Source organism: Salvelinus sp. IW2-2015, linkage group LG10, assembly GCF_002910315.2.
Source record: "Salvelinus sp. IW2-2015 linkage group LG10, ASM291031v2, whole genome shotgun sequence".
Classification (NCBI taxonomy): domain Eukaryota; kingdom Metazoa; phylum Chordata; class Actinopteri; order Salmoniformes; family Salmonidae; genus Salvelinus; species Salvelinus sp. IW2-2015.
The window spans coordinates 11,052,377-11,070,040 of NC_036850.1; the positions used below are offsets into that span (position 1 = coordinate 11,052,377).

At 45.2% G+C, this 17,664-nt stretch overlaps 1 pseudogene; it reads right to left on the reverse strand.

Annotated features, from left to right (window-relative positions):
* The window catches only part of LOC111969271 (neural-cadherin-like), a 224,035-nt pseudogene that overhangs the window by 17,873 nt on the left and 188,498 nt on the right, over positions 1–17,664 (reverse strand).

Below are 17,664 nucleotides of genomic sequence, written 5' to 3' on the forward strand. Positions count from 1 at the left end.
CTCTCTCTATCTACCTCTTTGGCCTATCCGTATCTTTGTTCTTATCTCCCTCGTTCTCTATCTCTCTCCACTCTGTTTTACAACAACAACAACAACAACAACAACAACAACAAGCCCCAATCCAGCAAGCCTGACAGTTTCCTTTTTTCTATGCAACATGCTTTTCTCTTTCCTCAAATGTTGAAAAGAAAACGAATTCCATTTCAGCCTGGCCCGAATGATAACCACTTGACTTTCAGAGAGCAATATTCATTTAAGACAAACAGTTTATTTGCATCCAGGCACGCAGATCCAAAGCGAGGCGTGTGTTAGTCTACGGGCCATTGATATGGTGAGAAGCAGCCTTCATTTCGATTTAAAAAACGTCCTGCGAGGCTCCCGCTGAGCATAATTTGCAAACACTCAATTTTATTCCACCGCTGATGTCGACGTAAACAGTGGTATGAGACGAGCAGAAAGAGAGGATATGGGGGAAGAGTTTCTCACGTATACCTCGACCTCTACTCCCCCCCACGCTAAAAGGCTACAGCTGTGAACTGCTTACCTCCTGATACACCACCCCATCAGCTGGCTCAGATGCATGAGAAAAAGCAGTGAGCTCCACTAAGATGGCTCCAAGGTTGTTTTCCTGGTGAGAGATTGCTTATTTCAAGGTTTCCTAATGAACTATTAATTATCTTTAGACCTCAGTGGGATGGCGCTTTTACCAGACTAAGCGAGTGCTGCCGAGGCACCTCATGTTCCCCCCCAATTAAAGCTGAATGGGAATAAGCTCCGTTTCCTGCTCTCTCTCAGGTGGCGCCTGGGGTTCGGGTTGCTGCCAATTCCCTCTACTGCACCCAGCGAGCGCTGCTCTGTCCCCAATCTGCATTAGTAAGGATACATTTAGATGGAGTCAAAATCTACTTCCAATAACCCCTATGACCAGGATTCAGGTGGAATGAAAGTGTGAAGATGAAATGAAAAATGAAGCCAGGGTTTATAACTGGGTGGGAATAAGGTTGAGGTATGTCTGTGAATGCTTATGCAACCCCTGTCTTATCCCCGTGTACAGTATATTATCTCTGTGTACAGTATATTATCTCTACGTCCTTCCAGATCAGCAGCCTCTTTATTACTTTCAAAAGCGTTCTATATAACCCCCAGCTGGCTGAATAAAGTAGCTGTCTCATTAGGCAGTACATTGATCCATGCTACCTACCCATTCACACACAGTGTGTTGGCAGAGAGAGAGAGAGAAAACCATACAGCTATCAGACAATCAGAAACATTTCTGATCTTGGATACACGTGGGGATCCCTTGCATCTCTCATAATCTAAGGCATCAAGGCATAGGGCGAGAGTAGAGGACATCTGACAGGTACAATATGCTCCTGAGTCTATATTCAGGCTACCAGACAAGAAGTATTAATTGACAGGAAGCTCAAGGCTTCTCCTCCCTTTTGTTTTACTGGTGTTAACAATGTTAAAATGGCATTTATCATCCCTATTGTCCGGCTGGCCTTCACCAGGGCTAGAAGTGAAAAGTAATGCTAGCCTACCGACTGGCCACAGACGTCAACTCAATGTCTATTCCACATTAGTTCAATGTTATTTCATTGAAATGACGCGGAAACAATTTTGATTCCACCAGTGTGTGCCCAGTGGGTACCGTTACAGATCAGAGACACCTCTCTCCCAAGAAACCCCAGGAGGCATCTGCTCCATCAGGACGGAGGACAAGAAAAAAAGACCGAGGGAATGAAAAAGATAAGGGCTACCGCTGTGAGGCTTCAACCACATGAGTCACACTGTGAGCTGCGCTAATGAAATCTCTAACCTGCCACTCCGGAGAGCGAGCCGCACATCTCAGCGCTCTCCTCGCGCCAGTCTGATGGCATACAGATAATTAATCAGTGACGTTTTGGAGAGGAGAGCGGAGAGACAAAACAAAAAGCTGCAATCAGCAATCTAAACACGCCACTGTGAGGTAGGGATTCCTCCTCAAACAAGGAGTCCATGGAGTGTGGGGGCGCATCTCAAGATCCTTCTGAAAGCCTCCGACGCTGAGCATACATTCAGCCAAGAGAAACACACGCTAATGTGGGCTGAATAAAAGCAAACACGGCACTATAACGTTGCACTTCTGTTGTGGGTTAATATCGGAGGATGTCTGCAGAATTGGTGCATTTCACACTGGCTGCACACGGAAAACGCCTGACATTTATGTTCCTGTGATGAATCCACTCCCCACGCTGTGGCATTGTAGTAAAGATATGTGGATGATGGGGAAGGTTAGGGGATGAGAGAAAATGTTGTAAAAACAGCAGTATACATAACGGATGACACTAATGTTATGATTAACCTTTTCCAATCAACCCCACCAGTTTGGCCCGGGAGGGGGGGTGAGGAACCATGTTTTTTATGGGGGGCCCCCATGGAAAAAAGCATAATATGACTCCAAGATCGAGGAGGAAACCAGAATATGAAGACCCAAAAAGGTGAGTCAAGAAAGAAGAATGTAAAATAACGAGAGCGGCGAAAAGAAGGAGAAGAGTAGAGGGAGGAAGAGAGACAGAAAGAAAAAGAAAGAGGACTACTAGCGCCAAAGAAGAGCCAGACGTAAGAGTGAAGTTAGAAGAGAAAGAAAACAAAGTGATAGAAGAGACAAGAAGAGAAGAGACGAACGGAGAGAGAGGAGAGAAGAGTAGAGAGATAATGAGAGAAGAGAAGAACAGCCAGAGAGAGAAATTGAGGATCAGAGAGAGAGAAAGAGAGAGAGAAGAAGAGAGAGAAGAGAAAGAGAAAAGAGAGAGAGAAGAGGAGAATAAGGCTCAGTCTCACCTCTATGTGCAAGGTATCTCACAAAAGGTTTCTTATTGATTTTCCTTGGACAGTAGGCTGAGGATAACACTACCATGTTTCGGGTCCGGACCAGAACAACTTTAACCTTCCGCCCCGCTGGCAGAGGAGATGCCAACTTAATAACACTGACCGCCCATCAAAAGAATAACTCTGGAAACTTCTGCCAACCAAAAACACAGAAGAAAAGACAGTAGTCAGCTAGACCATCTCACCATAAACAACTGACACCACTATATTACTTAGGCAGTCTCTGAACTGATATCATCCAGAGTGAAATCCAAACGATACACTACTCTACTAATCGATTCACAATACTTTAGCCTAATATACCCTCACACGCACTTGAATCTTAGATCAAAAACACCCGCTCCCCAAGCATTCTTTCATCTCCATTTGACTCCACCAGTCCAATATCCATAACCCACACCACACTCAGACCAGACACGCATGCATGCATCCCGCACGCGCGACGCACGCAACACCAACAGACCAGCTTCTATCTACCAAGCCATCAGACTCTGCAACACTTGAACTGACCACCTGCCTCTGACTTCTCCAAATCTCACCTAGCACAAAAATACTACACACACACACACACACACACCACACACACACACACACCACCACACACACCCACCCACACACCACACCACACACAACACACACACACACACCACAAACACACACACACACACACCACCACACACACACACACACACACACACACACACACACACACCACATATCACATCTCTGTCTACCAAAACATATACTGTCTATAAATTGTGCCTCTCCTTATATATACTTATGTTAAAATGGTATTCTATATCTACTGAGCCAACTTTACTTAATTTCGATAATTGCTTATCTTCATTATTATTTCTATAATGGTTGTTATTCCGAAAGGAACCTCAAAGTAAGCAGTGTTAGCATCCTGTGATCCTGTACATAACAAACTAACGAAAGTTGAACACAGACACACACACACCTCCCCATGAGACTATCTGACTTGCAGCCCCAGCACAACATATAACACATTTCATCTCACAGACATTCATTCAATATAATCAGCAAAAAAAATCAAATTCATCCAATGCCCTCGACGCATGCACCTCCAAAACAAACACTCAACACACTACCACTTGGTCTCAGGTGTGGCATATGGTACACCCTACTCACACTGATTCCCAGTGTACCCCGGTATGCACTGGCAGCTGAAGGAGCCCCACTCTCCATGGCAGCGCCCCCTAGGGCCACAGGAGGGGATGCCCACGTTGACACAGCTCCCATCCGTAGTCAGACAGCCTGGGGAGCTGCCCACAGAGTCAGCTGGAGTGCCCAAGTCATAGAACTGTGTAGGGGGAGAGATGGAGAGAGGACAGAGATGGAGGGGGGAAAGGGGGAGTAGGATATGTATGCCAAAGGGAGATATTAACATTGTACAGTGTAAGATAGAAATGGGAGAAAGCAGTAGACAGGTACAAAGGGAGGCACAAGGATAGATACAAGTGAGAGAAGGAGATGGATAGAGAGAGGGAAAAAGAGAACCAAATAACAATTGTTCGTTTTCCAAAAAACTGAGGGCAAAGGTCACCGAAACTTTATGCTTTCACCTTTCATGCAATTTCTTGGAATGTAAATGACTGGGTTTTCGTAGGATCAAACCAATCCACAGGCACACAAAGGAGCTGGCGGAGGGCAATGCTGTGAAAGGACAGGAAAACCTTGAAATCTTAAGTCCTGCTCACAATAGCATACCGTAAAGGACATTAATATGTCCAATCTCCCCGTTTACGAGTTCCCACCATTCAGCGGAGCTGGCTGCTCGTAAACCACGGTAGCCGTTGAGCCAATCTGCAAAACGGTACAAATTGCTTCTGACCTCACCATAGAGCTGGGCACTCCAAGTCTGATCCTTCTCAAGACAGAGGTCAAAACCCATTTTACAGAGAGACACTACACACACTCAAAGATCCAACATACATCTCTGTGTGTACGGGAGTATGTGTGCAGGTGTGTGTTTGTTGATGTGCACGAGACACCAATCACAAGCACATCTTTTCACCGAACATAATTAGCAGACTTTCCCAGTAGTGAGCACCCGTCTCTGCCTCACTCAGAAATATAGAGATGGATAGAGAGAGTGGAACAGAGTTGGATAGATGTAGAAGACTAGACTTGCTAATCATTTGCGTATGTGTGGTCCTCTGTGCATAGCGCTTGCAACGGAAGGATCTCGGGTTCGATTCCCCGTTGGTCCACTCATATGAAAAATGTATGCTTGCATCAATGTAAGTCGCTTTCAGTGAAAGCATCAGTGTTTTCACAAGTTGCTTTCATAAAGAAAAGGCTGTTTTCATCTACAGATTGGTTTTTCTTCACATTCATTTTACTGATCATTTCATTTTTGAAAATGAAAACCATTAGTGCATGGTTGCAGACCCATAGTATAGTTAATCTGTCCCAGAGAGCAGGAGAGATACAGACAAATAGAGAGAGAGAGAAGCGACGACAGAGAGTAACATAAATCAACTGTGACATTGTGGGAAGAATGTAGATTCAGAATAGAAAAACAATTGAAGTCTAAAAATCCGCGCCTTCCCTTCTCTTGCCCAAACATTCACCCCTGCCTCACGCTTGAACAAGTTCAATGGCACAGACATCCTCCTCCTTTCCTCCTGTCTTCCCCCTCTCTCACATGTTCCACCCACGCCCCCAGTCTTTCCACTCTACAATAAGAGATCTATGAATATTGTATCGAACCTCAGCCCTACGTTTTGGAGCCAGCGGGCGTGCAGGAGAGTGTTTTAGTGACAAATACCTTTAGTTCCCAGTGTCACACAGTGTCATGGAGTCACATGGGCAGAAGAACCGCTGTCCTCCCCATGACGACTGTTGCCATAGTGGCATATCTACCAGTTCAGACTGTGTCTAGTGGATATGCACTGAATGCGATCCCGGAGCGTACCTTTTCTACAGAAGTGTTGCTGTGACAATGTCCGTGGGAAAGGTTTGAAAGCATTTATGTGAGATGCTGTATGCAGTTTAACACCACCATGCTGCCTGCAGTACAAGTGTAATTCTTTACAATGGAGATGTTACGTGTTGTATAAGAACTAAATTGCTTCCCAAGGCTGTTTATGGTGTATGCTGATTGGAAAGAATTACATTGTAGCGAGCGTTACCTTGCTGTCGACAATGAGGTTCCGAATGCAGCCAGTAAAGTGTTTGTGTTGTAACTGTGGGTAGACATAGGGCAGGTTCTCATTGACTCCACCCAGCTGTAACACCTGGGTCCCATTCAGGTGCCTGAGGAAGAAAATAACAACATTGTCAGTACTTTTCAGTATCTTTTCATACACCTATCCATCCCTATTTTCTACTGCAGTACTTTTTTCAAGCCGTAATACATAGCCTTGTCCCCCACCAATCTGATGTTCTGAGTTTGACTATGTAAAAGGTGTCTATTCTGTATAAAGGAGGAGAGAGACAAAGATAGACAGAGAAAGAGAGAGAGAGCCTGAGAGAGAGCGAGAGAGAGAGGGAAAGAGAGAGAGACCGATAGGGAGAGAGAGAGAGACAGATAGGCAGAGGGAGAGAGAATGAGAGAGAAATAAAGAAAGAGAGCGAGAGAGAGAAAGAAAGAGAGTGCAAGAAAGACAGAGAGCTAGATGTAGAGAGAAAGAGAGAAAGAAAGAGTGAGAGCAACAGACAGACACAAATAGAGAGAGAGAGTAAGAGAGAGCGAGAGAGAGAGAGAGAGAGAGAAAGAGAGAGGCGTGAGTAGGTTACCTGTCCAGGTTGGGCGTGACCCCAGTGACTTCACAGGACGAGTGGTCCTCTGTGGTCAGCCAGCTGCCCACTCCCTCCATTTCCATGACGGTGGCCCCAGCACAGCGGTCCAGTGTGAAGCGTACCTCCTACAGGAGCACATGAGGAATATCAGCACATCGGAAATATCAGGACATCAGGAATATAAGGACATCCAGATTATCAGGACATCAGGAATATCAAGACATCAGAAATATCAGGAATATCAGCACATCAGGACATTAGGAATATCAGCACATCAGGAATATCAGCACATCAGGAATATCAGCACATCAGGAATATAAAGACATCAGGAATATCAGCACATCAGGAATATCAGCACATCGGGAATATCAGCACATCAGGAATATAAGGGCATCAGGAATATAAGGGAATCAGATAATATCCGGACATCAGGAATATCAGGACACCAGGAATATCAACACATCAGGACATCAGGAATATCAGGATACCAGGAATATCAGCCCATCCGGAATATAAGGAATAACAGGACATCAGATAATATCAGGACATCAGGAAAATCAGCACATCAGGAATATCAGCACATCAGGAACATAAAGGCATCAGATAATATCCGGACATTAGAAATATCAGGACACCAGGAATATCAACACATCAGGACATCAGGAATATCAGGACATCAGGAATATCAACCCATCAGGAATATAAAGAATATCAGGACATCAGGAATATAAAGAATATCAGGACATCAGATAATATCAGGACATCAGGAATAACAGGACATCAGGAATATCAGCACGTCAGGAATATAAGGACATCAGGACATCAGGAATATCAGGACATCAGATAATATCAGGACATCAGCAATATCAGAACATCAGGACATCGGGAATATCAGGACATCAGATAATATCAGGACATCAGGAAAATCAGGACATCAGGAATATCAGCACATCAGGAACATAAAGGCATCAGATAATATCCGGACATTAGAAATATCAGGACACCAGGAATATCAATACATCAGGACATCAGGAATATCAGGACATCAGGAATATCAGGACATCAGGAATATAAAGAATATCAGGACATCAGATAATATCAGGACATCAGGAATATCAGGACATCAGGATTATCAGCACATCAGGAATATAAGGACATCAGGAATATCAGGACATCAGGAATATCAGGACATCAGATATTATCAGGACATCAGGAATATCAGAACATCAGGGATATAAACACATCAGGACTATCAGGAATATCAGGACATCAGGGATATAAACACATCAGGACTATCAGGAATATCAGGACATCAGATAATATCAGGACATTCGGAATATCAGGACATCAGGAATATCAAGACATCCGAAATATCAGGACATCAGGAATATCAGGACATCAGGAATATCAGGACATCAGGAATATCAAGACATCAAGAATATAAGGACATCCAGATTATCAGGACATCAGGAATATCAAGACATCAGGAATATCAAGACATCAGATACTGGCTGGCCCACCAGTCTAATATGAGTTCCATTATTGCCAGTAATTCCTCTTTAATATCTGTATTATATCGATCTGTACTATATTCTACTGCAAGAACTAACTAACCATACAAATGTAACTAATTTGCTTCTAAAAGGTCCCATTCAACATCTACTCAAAACCAGTTCATTGTTTTCAACGAGCATATTCAACAAGTTATTTCATGGCAGACATTGAGGTGCATTCATTTTGAGTTTGTAAATGGCATACAAATACTAATACAGTGTTTGTATGACACTGTTTATATAATACATTTACTATTTCCCGAATAACCCTGAGTTTGTTTTTCAGATCTGGTAGATGAACACAGTTGTTGTTAGCGCGGTCATACAGCCACAGCGGCCGTACACAGTAATGTATTCAGGAGGTACCCATTCCATCTCCACTGAATCCAAACCACTCCAACCCTCCTACTTCTCCAGACGATGTCATGAAAACAGGACTAGTCTAGCAGAGACAGCACCTGTTTGCATTAAACTTCCCCTGGAGTTCTATAAGAATGAACAGCATATGGCTAGTGTTGGGGGGAGATGTGTGTGTGTGTGTGTGTGTGTGTGTGTGTGTGTGTGTGTGTGTGTGTGTGGGGGGGGGGTCCATGGGATGGTATAAGCTTGGCAGCCGCTCAGACTTCAGACACCCACCTTACTGTTGCTCCTCACATCCAGACGGTGCCACCGTCTGTCCGCCACGTTCACGTTGCCTGGCAACTGCAAGACCAGTGTGCCCGAGCCATGGTTTATCTTGAGTGTGGGAGTGCCATCGATCAGCTCTGAGGGGAGAGAGAGAGAGAGAGGACACCGACATGAGGTCACACATGGTGGTTACATCCCCAGGGATGACCATTCAAACCCCCATCACATACTCTTAATGCCAGGGAGGATCAGATACAACCACACACAGACCACTTCATCCTGAGGCCATCACTTCTGTACCCATTTCATCTGATCACTGCAACACACCAAGAACAAGCAACCACAGCGAAGCACAGTCAACCAATCAGAGTCAACTGACCTACGTTCAACTTAATTCTGTGTTGTTGTTTGTGTCGCACTGCTTTGCTTTATCTTGGCCAGGTCGCAGTTGTAAATGAGAACTTGTTCTCAACTAGCCTACCTGGTTAAATAAAGGTGAAATAAAAAATATAAATAAATAAATAAACGGTCGAAATTCTGTAAGAGTGGTGTGTGCTCACCCAACCCCAGGCTAAAGTAAAAACAGGCACCACCTCAGTGCTTTCAGCAGTCTGTTCAGAAAGATGACGTACTTAAAATGACATCTAATAACCTGGGCCAGTATTAGAACCTGAAAAACAGTCAAAGGTGCAAAGCTAATAGTAAACCAGTTAAATATAACTAACAGTCCGACGTCATCATGCTCACTCCACAACAAGGATTACAACAGTGCCTGGCGCTATGCAATTATGCCCCCCTCCCCCCCACCACAAGACAATAAACATTAAAAAGTGATTCTATTTTCTGACTTAGTCAAATGGGAAATTAAAAATTAATGAACCAGTTAAGACTCGTTGTATGCCTTGTACTGTTTGCAAAGGATTGTGGGTAAACAACATGTCAACCAACCACGGTTCYTCCATAAATCAACATGACATCCACAGTTTAAGAGTTCAGGAGAGAATAGCGCTGTAAATATAAACTCYACGTCGCTATATTTTCTTGCAAATGCTCTGTTTTCGACAGAGAGGGTTGTTCTCCCTCTTCTCTAGGTCTTTATCGTTTTCTGGCTTTCGTCATCCCATTCTCTTCCACCCTGCCTCTCTCCATGACAGTCACTCTATCTGGCTTGTCGTGTCTTTCTCTTTCATAACCCCAACCTTTTCCCTTTCTCCCTCTCCCACCTGTCTCTCTACAGTGTTCTCACAGTGGATTCCCAGTAGGCAACCTGTGCTCAGACAGAGATTACTTTGAGCTAGCAGTAAGTCACTGATGTACAGAGCCCAGCCTAAGCCTGAGTGAAAAGCCCTTTTCATGTGAAAGGCCCACAGTGGCCACCACCATCAAGCAAGAGACTGACACTGTCCCACAGGGTATCTCAATCTGACAAGGGTCCCGACCCTCCTTGTTGGGACTGACGTGACATTTCAGGAGAAAAGGGGACAGACTGCGGGGTGACAGGTGTGAACGGTGGAGGCTTGGTTGAGATGAAAAGAGAGAGGGAAGGAGAGGAGAGGGATGTTGAGGGCCTGAGAGGAGAACTTCCACAGGCATGGACCGGCTGGGCTGTGCTGTGTTGGTCATGCAGGGAGGCTGAAGGGTGGGCAGACAGGCCAAATGGGCTTTATGTTATGCCCGTATCAAATGATCTTGGACAGGGAGAGTACGCCCGGGTGTACTCAGGTTACTACAAGCTTTTGCTCTTAAACTCCAGTTGGTGGACTCAGCACGGTCACGGCTAATCTCCCCTCCTCATCCCTTATTCATCATGGTCTCCTCCTCGACATCCCTGCAGATGAACCTTCCCTGTCGAGCGTCTTGGTGAGGGGGAAGCCAGAGGGTCTCAGCCTCCATAGCATGGCACTCCCACTTAAATATGAAAAATTGCCTCTTTTCTGAAGGCCTGAAGGGAATATGTTTGAGGCAGGGACCATATGGACTGCATAAACAGCATTACAAATCACTCAGTATATACAAATCAGCAGCCCAGCAACAGAGAAAGAGAGTCTGTGACTGTGGTGCCTTTAATATAAATTGACTGTCAGCAAACACCCCCATACCCCCAGGAAACAGGACCCAAACTTAAAAGCGATATTTGAAACGGGCGCAGCGCTAAAAGACTGTGAAACAGGTTTCTGCAAATTGACCGTAATGTGCGTTTCACACTCAGTGTAGCTCTCTGCTCGCTTTCATCTGCCAGATGCTGTGTCTACACGTGTGTGTGTGTGTGTTGGGGGGTTGTGTGTGCATGTTTGGGGGGGGTTCACCTCATTCTTAGTCAGCCTGTTTCTCAGTTCCTTCTGAGACCACCAACAGTAGTACTGCATAAAGCAAAATATGTAAAAATAGTCCAATGCAAAATGCATGAGATGTTTACATTCAGCCGGGTATTATGATTCAATTTATTATGGGTAAAAAAATGCAATAACCTTGCCTGTTAAAAATTGGCTTACAAGCTGCAAGCAAATAAACATTACATTCATTGAGTTTATTTCCATACCATTACTCAATCATTTTTTGAAACATCTGGCTTTTTAGTTGCATTTATTAAGAAAATCTGAATTACACATATTAAAAGCATGATAAATAGGCTGCCATCAGGTCAGAATGAGACAAAGTGAGTGATGACATTTTTTCTGCTCTATCCTTGGAGCTGGATGCAACTCTTGGCAACGAGGTGTAAACTGGATCCCCAGCCGAGCCCTGAGAGCCTGTTTCCCATTCTGCAGGACCCAAATTTAATTTGTCCGGTTAATTTGTCTATTGATTGGACAAGCTCAGCCCCATGGCTCGTACCCTTGAGAAGGGGGAGTTTACAATAATGCGACTCATTTAACTATGATCTCACTGTTCCAGCAGTCAAAGGCAGGAGACAGCACAGACAGGGTCTAGATCTCTGGCGGGATTTAGAGACAAATATACCACGTATTACATTTAGAGGTGAGGACAGACCAATGGGCACTCTAAAAGATACCATATGCCATGCAAACCTACACTATACACATCCATAACTCAATATAATGCTTTCAGTATGAAGCACATATCTGTCTGACCCACATCAGACCGGGGCAAAGATTATGAGCCATGGAAAAGTTAACAAGCAGAACCAAAGACATCTTCCTCCCTGCTAGGGCAACATCCATTGCTCTGTCCGGCCCAGAACAAATCACCTCAGACCTGTCCAGTAATCTCATACAGGCCCAAGCTGGGCAGTAACAGACACTGGCCGCATCCCAAATAGTTCCCTATTCAATTTATAATGCACTACTTTGTGGTCAAGTAGTGCACTATAAAGGGAATAGGATGCCATTCTCTCTAAACCCGGGCTGTTCAATGTCAGTTCTGGAGCGCAGAAACACTTCTGGTTTTCATCCTCTCCTTCTAATAAGGGACTCATTCAGACCTGGAACACCAGGTGAGTGCAATTAACTACCAGTTAGAAATAAAAAACAGAAGTGTTTCGGCCCTCCAGGACCGGAATTGAACAGCCCTGCTTTAAACGCAGGCTACTTGCCATACTGGCTCGGTGCTCTATCACTTAAAGGCCCGGTGCAGTCAAAATTATGTTTCTCCTGTGTTTTGTATCATATTGTGCAACAGCTGATGAAACTAACAGTTTAAAAGAGTGAAAAAAATTATATTATTTCCTGATAGTTTCTGGTTGAAAATACAATCTACCAAGGACCTTCTAATCAGCATGTTTTGCATGGGTGGAGTTTTGGCTTGCCTGGTGACATCACCAGGTGGTGAATTAGTTAATAGATGAATAACAGAGTTCCAAACCTCTCTGCCAATGACAGCTGGTTTTCAATTTCCCCGTCCCCACTCAGACAACTCCCAGACAGTCCTAGCAAAATTATTGCTTGAGAAATACGGTTGTTTTTTGCTAAAAAGCTGTTTTTGTTTATTTCTACTACAGTAAGCTACTTAATTGTTATCCAGAAATGATTAGATATTGATATACTGTACAAATGGCTACATTGGGCCTTTAATCCCAGGGGAACAGCAGAGAATGTAGGACATGCAGGGGTGTTTTGCAGAGGCAGGTCTGTGCTATGCCACATTAGTGGTGGTGATGCATGGTACAAAGGCCCATGGGGGAATAAACAGCACAGCAAGGTAAAGCACAGCGGAGAACAGACAGTGAGTGGGCAGGGCTGCAGGAGGCAGCCAGCGAGCCGTTCAACGTCTTTAATAAGGAGATACGGGCCGGGAAGCAGTGGGAAATGATAAGGTTTAATAGGTTGCACTGCTAAACAGCGAGAAATAATAAGGTTTGACACAGTCAACCTGTGGGTGAGAGTAATATAGAGACGTTGGGCTGAACTGTTATTGTCTTTTTCTCGCTTTAAGTCTCAGCCGTATATACTTGCCATCTCCCCTCTGCCTTTCTGCCATATCTCCCTCCTGCAATTCTAAAATGTTCTACACATCTTGTTCAGACACCCCTTCCACTAATATCCATGCTCTATTCATCGCTCTCTGTCTTCCCTGTCACTCTCTCTGTCCTCTCTGGCACAGTGCTGGATTAAGAATAGGAAGCTCATGTGACACAGACTTTTGTTGGATTTTGTCTCTCTTCTTCAGACTATGTCTCTCCCTCCACACCCAGTAGCTGTGGACTGGGATGTGAGGCTGTGAGGCTGTGGATGTTGATTATTTGAATCAGCTGTGTGGTGCTATGGCAAACACCAAAACGTGTACCCAGGAAGGGCCCAAGGACCGAGTTTGGGAAACCCTGACTTACTGCAACATCTGCAGACATCTTTACATCTTCACAGTACAACACACTAACTATGCATCGTGTTGAGACTGCAGACTGAAGACTGTCCTGTGCATGTGGCAAAAAAACATTGAAACTTGACACTTCTACTGTATCCTTTCTCCTTTGTTTCCCATTCAAACACACACACGCACACGCGCACACGCACACACATACACACACCCACACACACACGCACATACACGCACGCACTCATACACACATGCACACACGCACACACAAAATGTCTTCCAGCATTGAATCGAGTGCTAATACTCGAAAGCAAACATAATGTGGAATGGAGCCACAAACACGTACACACAAACATCGTATGTTATTTACTCCAGACCTTAACTTGAGATTGTATGCTAAGCACGTCCACATAGCTAAACAAGTTCATTAAAGCTCTAAAATGTACACCCCGTTGTAATTAATTCTGGAATGAATGACAAATAAGCCTTTACTTTCATAACGAGCCCCTCATTAACCCCTAAAGACCTGATGCTGTCACACTGCAACACCACACACACACACACACACCACACACACACACACACACACACACACACCACACACCACACCACACACACACACACACACACACACACACACACCACACACACACACACACACACCACACCACACACACACACAACAGATCAGTCTTTACCACCAAGTGTTACACTCATTAAGGCCTCAGGAGCTGTGTGTAGGCTGACGCTGACCCCCCTTCAAAGAAACTCCTCCACCCCAAACTAATTTGGCAGAGTCTCCAGTGTAAAAAGAACCTTAGTAGTCTTGTTTATATTAAACCAGCAAATTCAGACAGAGCTGTGTATTTGCTATGAAAAGCCAACTGACATTTACTCTGAGGTGTTGACTTGTTGCACCCTCGACAACTACTGTGATTATTATTATGACCCTGCTGGTATCTATGAACTTTGACATCTTGGCCATGTTTCGTTTATAATCTCCACCTGGCACAGCCAGAAGAGGACTGGCCACCCCTCATAGCCTGGTTCCTCTCTAGGTTTCTTCCTAGGTTTTGGCCTTTCTAGGGAGTTTTTCCTAGCCACCGTGCTTCTACACCTGCATTGCTTGCTGTTTGGGTTTTAGGCTGGGTTTCTGTACACGCACTGTATCAGCTGATGTAAGAAGGGCTATATAAATAAATTTGATTTGATTTGTGTAGAGGACAATTTGAGCATTTCTGCCTCATGCAACCTTCCTATCTCTATCGCGCCATCACAGTGTACGGCAAACACAATTACCAGCACTCAACACTGACGCATGCATGCGCTGCCCCTCCCTTCTACCCTGGTCTCTCTTCTATCCTGTATTCCTGTCCCTCTCCTCTGTGAGTAATAAGTAGATATGTACCTATGGCCATGAAGTCCTCAAGGTCCCAGGGCTGTAGCTGGGCCAGGGGCCCGCTGTAGAGCAGCAGCACATCGCAACCTCCGTTGATGAACTCCAGGGAGGACGGCTCTCGAAGCAAGGCCTTATGGGAGGACAGGCATAGCGTTGCCATGGGAACTGTGGTTGGTCTGCTGGCACTCTGGCCCCTCGAACTGCGCAGGGCACTGGCATCTAGGGCAAAATAACAAGGAAGAGGAACATCACAAAGCAATTGAGTTATTCCCTCATCTATCACGCAAGACTGCTCTATCAGGATGTCCTGCTGAGGGCGGGATGGGATGCCTGCTTCTGCTTAACCACACAACAGTCACAGTCACACACAACACACCACACACAACACACACACACACACAACACACACACACACACACACACACCCACACACCACACACCACACACCACACACACACACACACACACACCTTGCAGCTGCACGCACGCACACACCACACAATTTGCTTCTAATTGTTTTCAATTGCATAACAACTAAAGATTGTGAGTGTACATCCAACTAAGCATCTAGAAGTCTATATTAGGCCCCAAGGACTGCTCACAATCTGGAGAACACTATATTTCAGCTTTCTCTCTCTTCTGTCTGTCTTGCTCTCCCACTACTGTTGGCCTCTAGTGATTCCTTCTGCGAGAGACACTCCCATCTTCATGCAGAATGTTCTCATTATCAGACCGTACCATAGGGAGAATCCCATCACTATTAACAACATAGCAAACCGAACACAGCTGTACTCCTCCCTCGGGTTATTCTGTCATCCCTTTTCCTTCATTCAGTCTTCCTTTGTCACAGCAGACAGACAGACAGACAGACAGCAGCAGACAGCAGCAGACATGACAGACAGACAGACAGACAGACAGACAGACAGACAGACAGACAGACAGACGCAGACAGACAGACAGGACAGACAGACAGACAGACAGACAGACAGACAGACAAGACAGACAGACACAGACAGACAGACAGACAGAACAGACAGACAGACAGACAGACAGACAGACAGACAGACAGACAGAACAGACAGACACCCCACTGTATCCACCTGTTGTAGAGACAGCTAATATAGCTGGCACACACACACGGGCAATCCTGTGGCATCAATCAAGTGTGGCTTTCTCTAGTTAGTTCAGTCAGAAGCCCAGCTATTTTCTCAGCCGGTTCCCTCTACATCACCCTACTCACAGCAGCCTAATAATAGTCTTCCAGACTGCCATGCTCCCTTCGTTTCGTTCCTCTCTCATTTGTGTGCTGCGAAGAGAGAGAGAAGAGCTCCTGGCTGCCTGGCTGCCACATCCGACACTCTTGCATTTAGTCTTTCCCATTTCCCAGTCTCTGCTCTGAACCCAGATTGAAAAGGAGAGACTGTCGGAAATGATAGTCCCCCCTGGCACATGGCAGACATGCTAATGCGGGAGGAGTGAAACAGGCAGGCGGGCCGTGCGCTAACACAATAACATGCTTCTTCTAATAACCAGGCACAGTAATCAAAGCTATACACCCCACGTTTAGAAGGCACACCATAGCAAAAAGGGGGAGAGGAGAGAGGACTGTATGCACGCATGACTGTAAGTCGCTTTGGATAAAAGCATCTGCTAAATAGCATGCGTTATTATACTATAGGGGAGAGGACAACAGCAGGTGGTGAACGTTGCAGATCAGCATGCACGTCGGACTGTTCTGTTTCCAACAACATGGTATCCCGACCATGACGCAGAGGAATGAAAGGACGTTTGGTCTAGGAGCTCTAGGAGCACTGGTTCTGATGAAGGTCCTATAGGCTCAGGTTTACCAAACAGGATCCTATAGTGACACTATAATGCCATCTCACTGTGGAGAGGCAGGGAGTTGAGTCCAGTGATATCTGGATGTGGTTACAGCCTGGAGCCATGTGTCTACCTGACCACTATCACATGGAAAGGGAGGAAGTGTACACGCACGGTCACGGCTTAGTGTGACTAGGCCCCGAGCAGCAAACAAGGCTTGTATTACACCATCAGACCACCTGACCATCAAAGACATCAACATATCTCCCAGAGTGACAGACAGTAAAGTACAACGGAGGGATCACTTATAGAAAAGAAAGAGGGAGAGATAAGGCTGTAGAGAGAAGGAGATGTAAAGATAGGGGGATTGAAGACAATACACTGGAAACTTGACCTACCTTATCTCTCCGTTTGGAAACAATTCACCCAGTCTCAGGGAATAATCTCTCATTTATCCCATCAGAGATATCAGGAACATGATTTCAGCCCAATCCTCTTACTGTACTTGAGTTTTTTTTTCCTTTGCTCATTTCCTGTTCTTTGCTTGCACATGGGAATGTTATTTGCTAGCGTTCGAAAGGGACCAAGTAATCTCCCCTGCCCTCCATTTCCAAATCCCGCTATTAATCCCGGCGCCACGATTATCTACATGTTGTTTCTTAAATCTTAAATCTCTGCGCTGCGTCGCTGGGGATCTCTATGCATCTGCGCAGTTCTACATCCGTGTGCTCAATGCCTAGTGATAAACCAGGCCAGGGCTCTGTGCTCTGCTCCGTCCACTGCCAACCGTCCACTGCCTCTGTCTCATAACTATTACCAGGCTTGCGTTTGTCTTTGAACGGTTTCACACAC